Raw genomic sequence first — 13,785 nt, 5'->3', positions numbered from 1 at the left:
AATCAATTTAAAATGTTATTATAACAAGGCCTACAGTTGTTTTACTTTCAGGAGAATTTTTACCATCATTTTTAAATGTTTTATTTTTTGTCCTATATTTTTAAAACACAGATAATCAAGCATTTTGTTGAAACACACTAACTTCAAAGACTTAGTTCAGGCTTCAAAGATCTCAGGCAGCCTCAGAAAAATTAAAAGATAAGAATACAATATTTTAGCTTACCAACAAATGGCTCTTACTCAAATTGCCATTTTTGTGCTAACCATAGAAGCAAATTTTGCATAGAACTGACAGAGGCATGTGCAGAGGTCATATACCCAGAAACTTACCTTTGATGCAAACCAAAGAGGCAAAAGAATACTGAAGTCAGATGAGCAGTACTTCATCTGGAGAATTATTAATTTTAGAAATCCGACATAGTTATATTCCAAAGACCCTGCCCTGTCTTCACTGACCAGGGAAGCTGTGTTAGCACCTTCCTAGAGTAGCTGGAGCCAATGTTAAAGTAGTGCAAAATGTTATGCATATCACAGAAAATAAACAGGTATTACAAAATTAATGTTTTGCATACATTTTAGCTATACATCACTATATAGGCAACAATATGTAAAAAAAAAAATGGCAAAAGAGCTGTACCACACTCTTTTCAGGTTTCAGAGTGGTAGCTGTGTTAGTCTGTATCAGGAAAAACAACGAGGAGTCCTTGTGGCACCTTAGAGACTAACAAATGTAATTGGGCATAAGCTCCCGTGGGCTAGAACCCACTGTATCAGATGCATGGAGTGGAAAATACAGGAGCAGGTATAAATACATGAAAGGATGGGGGTTGCCTTACCAAGTGTGAGATCAGTCTAATGAGATAAATCAATTCACAGCAAGATACCATGGCAGGAAAAATAACTTTTGAAGTGGTAATGAGAGTGGCTCATTACAGACTGTAGACAAGAAGGTGTGAGTAACAGTAGGGAGAAATTAGTATGAGGGAAATCAGGTTTAGGTTTTGTAATGACACAACCACTCCCAGTCTTTATTCAGGCCTAATCTGATGGTGTCCAGTTTGCAAATTAATTCCAGTTCTGCAGTTTCACGTTGGAGTCTGTTTTTGAAGTTTTTTTGTTGAAGAATTGCCACTTTTAGGTCTGTTATTGAGTGACCAGGGAGATTGAAGTGTTCTCTTACTGGTTTTTGAATGTTATGATTCCTGATGTCAGATTTGTGTCCATTTATTCTTTTGTGTAGAGACTGTCCGGTTTGACCAGTGTACATGGCAGAGGGGCACTGCTGGCACATGATGGCATATATCACATTGGTAGCTCTGCAAGAGAACAAGCCCCTGATGGTGTGGCTGATGTGGTTAGGTCTTATGATAGTGTCCCTTGAATAAATATGTGGACAGAGTTGGCACCAGGGTTTGTTGCAGGGTTTGGTTCCTGGGTTGGTGTTTTTGTTGTGTGGTATGTGGTTGCTGGTGAGTATTTGCTTCAGGTTGAGGGGGCTGTCTGTAAGCAAGGACTGGCCTCTTTCCCAAGATCTGTGAGAGTGAGGGATCATCCTGCAGGATAGGTTGTAGATCCTTGATGATGTGCTGAAGAAGTTTTAGTTGGGGGCTGAAGGTGACGGCTAGTGGCGTTCTGTTATTTGCTTTGTTGGGCCTATCCTGTAGTAGTTGACTTCTGGGTACTCTTCTGGCTCTGTCAATCTGTTTCTTCACTTCATCAGGTGGGTATTGTAGTTTTAAGAATGCTTGATAGAGATCCTGTAGGTGTTTGTCTGAGGGATCAGAGCAAATGTGTTTGTATCTTAGAGCTTGGCTGTAGACAATGGGTCATGTAATGTGGTCCGGATGAAAGCTGAAGGCATGTAGGTAGTATAGCAGTCAGTCGGTTTTCAGTATAGGGTGGTGTTTATGTGACCATCGCTTATTAGCACTGTAGTGTCTAGGAAGTGGACACTACTTGGGCAAGTTTCTTGCCCTTTTAAGCCCTGTCTACCCTTGCACGAAGCAAAATTGATTTTGAGAACAATTTAATGTTGCTAAGTGTCACATTCTAGGGTGCAAACAGTGATGGGATGTGTCAACACCTGTCCTGCAACCTTGGTAGACTCACAAAGTTTTGCTGTTGGACCTTCCAACCGGGGTTACTCACAAACAGCATGCAAGTCACACCCCGAGTGCCTGTGTACAGCTGCAGTCCTTGTCCGGCAACTCTGATCCCAGCAGCCTGTCAGCCACACACCAGCTCCACTCTGGCTTACTACTTGCAAGTTGACCTGAACACATTCCCAGTCCCAAATTTCCCCCAAAGTGTTTGTTCTGCATTGCCCAGCCCCCTTATGGACAGTTCAGATATTATAAGTCTGTTGCCCTTATAAGGGGTCAATATCCAACAGCCTGCTATTTTAAATGGAGTTACCAAACAGCTCGGTTTAAACACAACACTGGATTAGTTTTGATTAAAAAATAAAACAAGTTTATTTATCTACAAAAAGATAGATTTTAAGTGAGTACAAGTAAAAGGTATTTAAGTCAGAAATGGTTAGAAGAGAAATAAAGATCAAACAGGGCATGTTGGAGAGAGGCTACAACAGGGACACACAGCAGTGCCACGTGAAAGTTAAGGAGCTCAGGCAACCCTACCAAAATACAAAGGAGGCAAACGGTCGCTCCAGGTCAGAGCCCCATACATGCCGCTTCTATGATCAGCTGCATGGCATTCTGGGAGGGACCCTACCACTACCCCACCACTGTCCATGGACACCTGCAAGGGGGAGAGTCTTACACAACAGGGAGGGGCATTTTGTGGATGAGGAGGAGGAGGAGAATGCGCAGCAGGCAAGCGGTGAATCCGTTCTCCCCCTAGAGCCAATACCCTCCGAAGGCGGGATCCCCAACCCTGAAGCTGGAGAAGGCACCTCAGGTGAGTGCACAATTGTAACTACAGTACAGGGTTTAAAAGCAATAGTGTTTAATGTTTGATTTGCCCTTAAGAATTAGGATGCATTCGCGGCCAGTACAGCTACTGGAAAAGTCTGTTCACATGTCTGGGGATGGAGCGGGAATCCTCCAGGGAGATCTCCATGAAGCTCTCCTGGAGGTACTCTGAAAGTATTCTGGAATCATTGCAGCAAAAAGCATGGCAGCAAATGGTCCTGGAATTGGTCGCATTCAAGCAACATTCAGTCTATATCTTTCTGTGTTAGCATCAGGAGAGTGATATCATTCATGGTCACCTGGCTGAAATAGGGGATTTTTTGTAAGGGAACAGTAAAGGGACCCCATTCATCCTGGGCTGTTTGCGCTTGGCTAAAAGGGATCATCCCGGAGAATAGCCACGTGATGGAGTGGGGGGAGGTGTGTGCTGCACATCCACTCAAAAACCACAGCCCCTCCTTTTAAATGTGAAACCCAACCCATTGCTTGCTATGGGAAAGGATGGTGCTGCAGTTTGAAACCATTCCCACATGTTATGCGTAAGAAGCCAACCCCGCATACCCTGTGCCTTACCATGGCTACATGGAAACCAAATTCTGTTGCCCAGCCATGTGTGATGTGTCACCATACCAGCAGGCGCTCAATATAAAAGGCAAAATGCGACCTTGTACCTAAAGCACATGTGCTGTCTGCTGTGAATTGGTTGATTCACTGTGAAAGAGTCTCCCTTTTGTTCTCAGAAATGTATCATCTTAAATTTTACTCTCCATTTTTATCTCCCTCCAGGTGCAAATGTTTCTAGGCTCCCCTTATCATCTCCATCCCTGAGGTTATTGCAGATTAGAAGGCGAAAAAAATGCACTCGTGATGACATGTTTTCCGAGCTCATGCAGTCCTCCTGCACTGATAGGGCACAGCTGAATGCATGGAGGCATTCAGTGTTAGAGGCTAGGAAAGCATTAAGTGAGTGCGAAGATCAGAGGTAGGAGGCAATGTTAAGGCTAATGGGGGAGCAAAAGGACATGGTGAAGCGTCTGGTGCAGCTGCAGAAAAGCCAACAAGAGCACAGCCCCCCGCTGCATCCATTGTACAACTGCTTGACCTCCTCCCCAAGTTCCATATCCTCCTCACCCAGACGCCCAAAAATGCAGAGGTGGGGGAGGCTTCGGGCACCCAGCCACTCCACTCCCGAGGATGGCCCAAGCAACAGAAGGCTGTCATTCGAACAGTTTGATTTGTAGTGTGGCTACAATAAGCAATGTGGCCTTGTCCTTCCCTCCTCCCCCACCCCACAACACCCAGGCTACCTTGTCAGTTATCTCCCTTTTTTGAAAATTAATAAAGAAAGAATGCATGGTTTCAAAACAATAGTTACTTTATTTCAAAGCTGGGAGGGTGGTTGGCTTACAGGGAATTAAAATCAACAAAGGGGGTGGGTTTGCATCAGGGAGAAACACACACAACTGTCACACCGAAGCCTGGCCAGTCATGAAACTGGTTTTCAAAGCCTCTCTGATGCGCAGCACGCCTTGCTGTGCTCCTCTAATCACCCTGATGTCTGGCTGCTCAAAATTGGATGCCAGGTGATTTGCCTCAACCGCCCACCCTGCCATAAACGTCTCCACCTTAATATCTGTGAGAGTACGGCGCACACAGGAAGCAGCAATAACAATGGGAATGTTGGTTGCGCTGAGGTCTGACCTAGTCAGCAAACAGCACCAGAGAGCTTTTAAATGTCCAAAGGCACATTCTACCACCATTCTGCATTTGCTCAGCCTATAGTTGAACTGCTCCTTACTACTGTCCAGTCTGCCTGTGTACGGCTTCATGAGCCATGGGAGCAAGGGGTAGGCTGGGTCCCCAAAGATAATTATTGGCATTTCAACATCCCCAATGGTAATTTTCTGGTCTGGGAAGTAAGTCCCTTCTTGCAGCTGCTTGAACAGCCCGGAGTTCCTAAAGATGCAAGCATCATGCACCTTTCCCAGCCATCCCATGTTGATGTCGGTGAAACGTCCCTTGTGCTTGCAGCACCATTAAGAAGTACCCCTTGCAGTTTATGTACTGGTTGGCAAGGTGGACAGGTGCCAAGATAGGGATATCCATTCCCTATCGCCCCACCACAGTTAGGGAAACCCATTGCAGCAAAGTTTCAGAGTAGCAGCTGTGTTAGCCTGTATCTGCAAAAAGAGCAGGAGTACTTGTGGCACCTTAGAGACTAACAAATTTATTAGAGCATAAGCTTTTGTGGCCACGAAAGCCCATGAAAGCTTATGCTCTAATAAATTTGTTAGTCTCTAAGGTGCCACAAGTACTTCCATTGCAGCAAAGCCATCCACTTTGACCTGCGCATTTCCCAGAGTCACTACCCTTGATAACAGAACGTCAATGATTGCATTGGCTACTTGGATCACAGCAGCCCCCACAGTAGATTTGCCCACTCCAAATTGATTCCTGACTAACTGATAGCAGTCAGGCGTAGCAAGCTTCCACAGGGCTATCGCCACTCATTTCTCAACTGTCAGGGCAGCTCTCATCTTGGTATTCCTGCGCTTCAGGGCAGGGGAAAGCAACTCACAGAGTTCCAGGAAAGTGGTCTTACGAATGCAAAAGTTTTGCAGCCACTCTGAATCATCCCATACCCGCAACACTAAGCGGACCCACCAGTCTGTGCTTGTTTGCTGGGCCCAGAATCAGCAGTCCACTGTATCAACCAGCCCCACTGCCACCATGATGTCCCAATTGCCAGAGCCCGTGCTTTCAGGAACGTCTGTGTCCATTTCCTCATCAAAATCATCCTCGTGCTGGAGTCTCTTAGCCCGGTTCTGCATATACTCCAGGATAATACGTGAGGTGTCTATAATGCTCACAACAGCAGTGGTGAGCTGAGCCGGCTCCATGTTTGCCGTGGTATGGCATCTGCAGGAAAGCGGGAGAGCAGAGTTGCAGCGGAAGCGGTGGATGACAAGGGATGCCATGAGAATAGATATTTATACAGAATGCCGAGAGGACCTGCAAGGTGGATTCAGGAGAGCAGGAGAGCAGAGTTGCAGTGGAAGAGGTGGATGACGACAACATGGAGAAATTTGCTATTGAGACTGAGCTCATTTACAAGAGCAGGAGAGCAGAGTTGCAGCGGAAGCGGTGGATGACTATGGTTAGCTGTCATACTGCACCGTCTGCTGACAGCAGCACCCAGGACACAACAGCAGCAGTGATGGTGAGCTGAGCTGAGCGGGCTCCATGCTTGCAGTGGTATGGCATCTGCACAGAAAAAAGGCACGAAACGATTGTCTGCGGTTGCTTTCACGGAGGGGGGGCGACTGATGACATGTACCCAAAACCCCCCATGACAATGTTTTTGCCCCATCAGGCATTGGGAGCTTAACCCAGAATTCCAATGGGCAGCGGAGACTGCGGGAACTGTGGGATAGCTACCCACAGTGCACCGCTCCGTAAGTCGATGCTAGCCACAGTAGTGAGGACATACTCCGCCGACTTAATGCACTTAGTGTGAACATAGACAATCGACTGTATAAAATCAATTTCTAAAAATCAACTTCTATAAAATCGACCTAATTTCGTAGTGTAGACATACCCTTTCTGTCAAGAGTCCAACGAACATTTCATTTTACCATCCATATATCACCAATTACTCTATAACGTCTTTTTGTCAGACTCTTATAATGTCAGTAAAGCTATGATAAAAAGCATACCTACTACAGAATGTTAAAATCACCACCGCAAAAGGAAAAAAAGATATGTAATTGCAGAAATTGCTAATATTTAATTCTACCTACATTAGGCATCAACTTAATCTATACCCACTTCTATCCCTGCACTGGCAAAATAGGAGAACTCCACATCTCTTGTTTTGCTTGCATGCCTATTGCAGATTATGTTCACATAAGCAACAGCCTCAGGTTATACAGCTTCTCTGTCCGGCTATGCATAATTTATTACAAAGCGTGCTGCCTTTTTACTCCACAGTGTATTGAACACTTTACAAATACAAATTCTATGTTGAATACAAAAGACAGTCTGATAGCCATATTGTTGATTGCACTCTTTTTATATGTCAGACATCTTCAACTTGCTTTAAATGCACCCACCACCACTATCCTGCACCAGTTGAGTCTGTGATAGAATCATTTTCTATCTGGGTTTGTATAATCAGGATATGGCTTCAGGAGCCAGGGAAGCAATGTATATGCAGGGTCACTGAGACATAAAGAGGAGATAGATGCCCTATAAATATCAGTTCTATGGCAATTGCCACTTTCTTTTCCACAGTGAGAGGAGATATCATCTTGAAGGCCTGATGTGGAAATGTAGGACTAAGACTGGTACAGTGGTAGAGACGGTCTGCTTTCTCATCCTGAATTTCTCCAGGTACTGTTGCTCATCCCAGGTCTTGAGACAACAGAGTACCAGTAGGCTCTGGTGTGCTCAGGATCTGAATGCAAAAGTGGAACTTCACCTGGTGAATCTCTTCTTGAAGTGAAGAAAGTGAAAGAAAGGGAAACCTGGGTTTGGCAGCATGAACCTCCATTAATGGTGTCTCTCTTTTTTATGGCTTTCTACTAGTAGGCCTTGGCCACAGTAAGTTTTTTCCTCCTAAAATTTTCTGACCATTGTGACATTTGGTACATCTCCTCTTGGGAAGCACTAGTGTAAGCAAAGTGCTTGGAGCCACTGGGACAGGATGAACTTTGATTGTGGTTCAGGTCAGCAGACTGAGCAATTGAAATTTTTCTTATAAATGAAGATATGAATTATTAATTTTTTCAAATGCATCATTATTAATCATGTATAGAGCACTCAAAATGTGCTAAGTGTTTTACCGACAACTGCCATCCCTCCCCCAAATCGCTTAGGCCCAGGTCCTCAAAAGTATTTAGGCTCGTAACTTCCATTGAAATCAATAGAAAAATCAGAGACAAAGCAAATGTTTAAGGAAAGGAAAGGCACAATTACAATAACAACAAAATAATGTAGTTGCCTAGCGTCAGATCCCATCCCTCTCTGACTCACAATGTATAGAACCTTACTCCATGAGGAGTCCCACTGAAAACAATAAGATTATTTTCAGAGAAAGATGCTACTTATTGGAAGAGTGGTAGAATCTGGCCATTAGGTAGTTATCAGAGCTGATCAAATAAGAAGGTGAAAAAATTCAAGATAATTTAATGATTGGTGTTGGATGGGGGGAATTGTTGATTACATTATTTGCAAATATCATTCACTCACTAGTAATTATGCACATATCTCAATAGATTTTATGCTCGTTTTTATTTTTTGTTTCTTTTAATATTTAGACATTCACGATTGAAAATTTTGGCCTAAATGACTTGCCCAAGATGGTTGGACCACACTACAAGTCAGTCATAAAGTTGGGATTAGAACTCATAAGAATGATACCATGATGAGTTATACCTGGCCATTGTGGCCCCCTGCTGGAGGCCCTGCAACTCTGTTGCACACCACCTCAGGAAGCAGCTTTCAAAGAGTTAAAGAGCAGCAAGTGTTAGATCTCTGGGCTTGCCTAGAGAGGTGTCTTGGGAGCAGCCATTTTGGGAACTATTAAGATGGGGAAGTGGCACGGGCCGCAGGGATGTGCTGGCTGATGCTTCCCACAGGTCCCATTGGCCAGGAATGGTGAACCATGGCCAGTGGGAGCTGCAGGTGTCCATGCCTGCGGACAGTCAATGTAAACAAACTGTCTCATGGCCCGTCATCTTTCATAAAAATATACTCCTGACTCTTTAATAATTATATAAATTGGAAAAATCCAGTGTTTAATTGTCATGCAAATTAATAAATGTTTCCTTTAAGTACGAGCAAGAAAATGTTTCAAAGACTTGACATTTGCAGTCAGATTTGATTCTGAAATGGTAGAACTATAATTGATTTTATTAAAAAAAATATTAAATTGTCTTGTGTTTTAAATATATTCTTCTTCTACCCCAAATCAATTGAGGGAATCCTGGTATATCTAGAATATATTCACAGCCAAATCAGTGCTAATTTCAAAAGTGATTTTGCATTTGAATAGTGAATTATTAAATTATTTGGTTGAAGAAATAAGCAGCTGTATAGCATATTATTTTATAAAGATTACTTGAAGTTTCAAACCTAATAGTCATATGTTTCTATTGTAATTTCTGGGCCTCTATGTCTTTTCATATTGTTTTAATATCAGGAATTAGGACCATCGGACACAACCCTTAGGCTTGCCAACTTTCTACTTGCATAGAACTGAACACCCTTTCCCTGCCCCCTGCCCCGCCCCTTTTCCGAGGTCCCACCTTCTGCTCACTCCATTCCCCTTGCCTCTGTTGCTCGTTCTCCCCACCCTCACACACTCACTCATTTTCACTGGGCTAGCTCAGGGGATTGCGGTGCAGGAGGGCGTGAGGGCTCCTGTTGGGGGTGCAGGCTCCGGGGTGGGGCCAGAAATGAGGAATTCAGGGTGTGGGATGAGGCTCCAGGCTGAGGAAGTGGGTTGGGATGTGGGAGGAAGTGAGGGCTCTGGCTGCGGGGGTGGGCTCTGGGGTGGGGCCATGGATGAGAGGTTTGGGCTGCAGGAGGGGGCTCCAGGCTGGGGAGTGGAGTTGAAGGGTTCGGAGTATGGGAGGGGGAGCTGGGCTGAGGCAGAGAGTGTGGGTGTGGAAGGGGGTTTGGGCTCTGGGGATGAGTGATATGGGGTGTAGGAGGGTGCTCCAGTCTGGGATTGAGGGGTTTGGAGGGCAAGAGGAGGATCAGGACTGGGACAGAGGGTTGGGGCGTGGGAGGGGGTCAGGGATGCAAGCTCCAGGCCGCACTTACCTCAGGCAGCTCCCAGAAGCAGCAGCATGTCCCCCTGTGGCTCCTACGCAGAGGCACAGCCGGGCGGCTCTGCGCACAGCCCCATCCGCAGGCACCGCCCCCCACAGCTCCCATTGACCATGGTTCCCAGCCAATGGGAGATGCGGAGCTGGCGCTTGTGGCAGGGGCAGCGTGCGGAGCCCCCTGGCCATCCCTACGGATAGGAGCCAGAAGGGAAAAATGCCACTGCTTCCAGGAGCCCCACAGAGCCAGGGCACGCAGGAAGCCTGCCTTAGCCCCAGTGCACTGCCGACCAGATTTTTAATGGCCCAGTCAGCAGTGCTGACCGGAGCCACCAGGGTACCTTTTCGCCCAGGCATTCCAGTAAAAAACCGGACACCTGTCAACCCTACCAACCCTGCAAACTACTACTCGCATGAGTAGTTTCACTGATTTGGGCCATAATTTAGATTACAAATCATATTAAAGAGGGGCTTGTAAAACTCAGTTATAAGATATAAATTACTAAATGTAAAATAGCCTTCCAAAGTAAGGGCCTGATCCTGTTATGTTCTGTCAGCACCTCATGAACAGGCTTCATATTTTTGGCTCCAAGGATACAATTACGTGTTTGTGTAGGGTGCTTTTGTGCTTTTAGTCAAATCAATTGGTGTTAAGTTAAAGAAGTTTAAAAAGCAGCTGTCTTGTATTTTCAGGCTTTTTTATTCCCTCTCTATGACTCAAAACAGCTTTGATTTTGAAAATTAAGATTTGCAGGTCTACAGGCAAGCACTAATACATTTCAGTTCATCACAGAGCAAAGGGAAAGCCTGCGCTCCAGCCTCCTGCAAGGTTTCAGGCTATTTAAAGCAGTTCAAGTGGCAAACAATAAAAGGTTATTCATAGATTAAGGGACCAGCGTGATCACCTAGTCTGACTTTTTTACATAACAAAGTCTATAGATTTCCCAGAATTAATTCCTGTTTGGACTAGAGCTTATTTTTTAGAAAGACATTCAATCTTGATTTACAGGTTTCTAGTGGTAGAGAATTCACCACAACCCTTGATAAATTGTTCCACTGGTTAATTAACCTCACTGTTTAAAAAAAACTGCACCTTATTTCTAGACTAAATTTGTCTTGCTTCAACATTCAGCTTGTTTTACCTTTATATTATCAAATTTATTGTTCCCCAATAAACTGTGATCAAGTCATCCCTTAACTTTCTCTTTGTTAAACTTGCCAGATTGAGCTTCTTGCGTCTATGACTGTAAGGCATGTTTTCTAAACTTTTTTAATCATTCTCATGGCTCTCTCCAATTTTTCAACATCCTTCTTCAATTGTGGACACCAGAACTACTCACAGTATTCCAGCAGCGGTCACACCTGTGCCAAATACAAAGGTAATGTGACCATCCTACTCCTATTCAGTGTTCCCTTGTTTATATATCCCAGGATTGTATCAGTCCTTTTGGCCATATATTGCACTCAGAGCTCATGTTCAGCTGATTATCCAACAAAACAACCAATCTCTTTCAGAGTCACTGTCTCCCAAGATAGAGTCCCTCATTCTGTAAGTTTGGCCTGCATTCCTCATTCCTAGATGTCTAACTTTACATTTGGATTTATTAAAACACATATTGTGTGCTTGCGCTCCGGTTACCAAGTGATTTGAGATCACTCTGTATCAATGACCCATCTTCTTCATTACTTACCACTTCCCTCTATCTTAATGTCATCTGCAAACTCTATCAGTAACGATTTTATGTTTTCTTCCAGGTCAGTGACAAAAATGTTAAATAGCATAGGGCCAAGAACTGATCCCTTTGGAATCACGCTAGAAACACACCCACTTGATAATGATTCTCTGTTTCCAGTTATGTTTTGAGATTGGTAAATTAACCAGTTTTTAATCCATGTAATGTATGCCATGTTTATATTGTACTGTTCTAGTTGTTTAGTCAAAATGTTGTATGATACCAAACCAAATCCGTTTATCACTATTACCTTTATCAATTTAACTTGTAATCTCAGCAAGATACCCAGTTCATTTGAAAGGATCATTTTCCATAAACTCATGTTGATTGGCATTACTTTTATCACCTTCTTTTATTAGAAGAGTTCCATATTAGCCATTCCATTATTTTGCTCCAGCTTGATGTGAGCCTCATAGGCCTATAATTATCTGGGTTATCCCATTTGTTCTTTTTAAATATTGACACAATAGTAGGTTTCTTCTAGTCTTTTGGAAATTTCCCAGTGTTCCAAGAGTTATTGAAAATCAACATTAATGATCCAGTGAGCGCCTCAGTCCGTGATTTTAAAACTTGGATGCAAGTGTGGTAGAGATAATTGTCTACTACACTCTGCCTGAACTGAACTTGTCTGAGGCATGTCACGTCCTGGTGACCTGCCTTTAACTTCAAGAACTTAATTTCCAATGTAGACACAAAACTTCTTAAATATTACCCATACATACATTTTGCAGTGATGATGAGGAATAGGAATTCTGGGAGACATTTGTGCTTCAGGCAGGTAAAATACCTTCTGGAGTTCCCAGAAAGCGCAGCCACTATGATAGCCTTTTACAGGATGTGACTTCTGGTCCCTTCTGAACCCAGCCAACTCTGCTGGCCCATGGGGAAGGACATGTAGTGTCATCACATTCCCTTTGCCCCTTACTATCACCTTTGAGATGGAGCAGTTCTTATACTCAGGAACAAGAATTGCAATTGTGTCTGGCCCCTGTGTAGGTGCACAATGTAGGGAGAGATGCTAAATCTGACCCACTATCATTATTCCATTCATTATAATCTCTTTTTGCATCTTTTTCCACTATGCCTAGGTATCAAGCTGGCATTGACTTTAATTGTGCCCCCAGTACCCCTGGACCAGAGCAGGTGAGCCCAATCCAGCCAATTAAAGAGGGCGGGACTACACCTGGATCTATAAAAGGCTGCTAGTAAGCAGATGGGGGAGATTAAACTGAGACAGGCTGCACCCTGGGAGGAAAGGCCCATCCTGGAATGGAGCTAGCGCCTATGGTTGGTGTCTGGAGCCAGAGACTCGGGAAAGCAGCGCTGGGGCTGTTGCTCCAAGAAGGGAGCAGAATCAACTGAGACTGGGAAGCTGCCGTAGCTAGAGGGCCAGACACTCCAAGGAGGAGTGGCCTCAAAGCTTGGGGCCAAGGATTAACTTAAAAGACTTTTCTGTTTGTTTGCTAACCTGTTAAAGAAATAAACCTGTGTGAAAGAGAATGGGCATGGCAACACATGCTTTGGAGCTGGGGCAGAAGCTTGGCTTGGTGAAATGCCCATTAATATCAGCAGCAAATTTGGTCCATGGTATTTTGGGACAATGTGTGATTTCAAATATCCAGAACAAAAGGAGGTTTCTTTCACATATAGAATTTTTATTTCAGAAGTAGAATTGCTCATTATACCCTGCCATAGTCTGAACAGCAGCATATTAACAGGCAAAATGCAAATAGAGAGCAACTAATGACAGATTTGTTTTGCATAATCATTCATGTAACTCTTAGTAAATATAAAAACACAGAAGTTGTTTGCATGCAATTTAATAATTAGGTTGCTTTGCCAATTCTTAAACTAAGAAAAAAAAATTAAAGTCCTCCCCTTAAAGGCTTCAGAATCATGCTTGGCTAAATAAGTTTGCAGTGCTTCCACAACAGGAGCCCCATATAGTTTGCATATTGTTTCTTCATGTGATCTTGGCTCATCCTCCTCATTACAGTCAAGAATGGCTGGAAAACCTAATTTAAAAGCTAAAAGAAAACTATTAAAAATCAGTCAGTAAGTCTCTCAAGTTAATATATCCTAATTTAGCAAAAACATATATCCAGATCCAGCCCCGGGTGATTTTGCAGAGCTTTTGCAGCCTTGAGCAGGTTTCTGTGGATCAGAAACTAAGAAATTTATTTTGTTGAATATGCCCTTCAGTCACAGGGCCACACGTTCTTCTTAGAAATTTACAAACAAAAACAAAATATTCAAATCTTCTTCAATAGGCCTGACTAACTAAAGAGA

The sequence above is a fragment of the Lepidochelys kempii genome, chromosome 6 (assembly GCF_965140285.1).
Source record: "Lepidochelys kempii isolate rLepKem1 chromosome 6, rLepKem1.hap1, whole genome shotgun sequence".
In the NCBI taxonomy this organism is placed as follows: Eukaryota; Metazoa; Chordata; order Testudines; family Cheloniidae; genus Lepidochelys; species Lepidochelys kempii.
The sequence above is the reverse complement of the archived record's forward strand: the minus strand, read 5'-3'. Positions refer to the sequence as shown.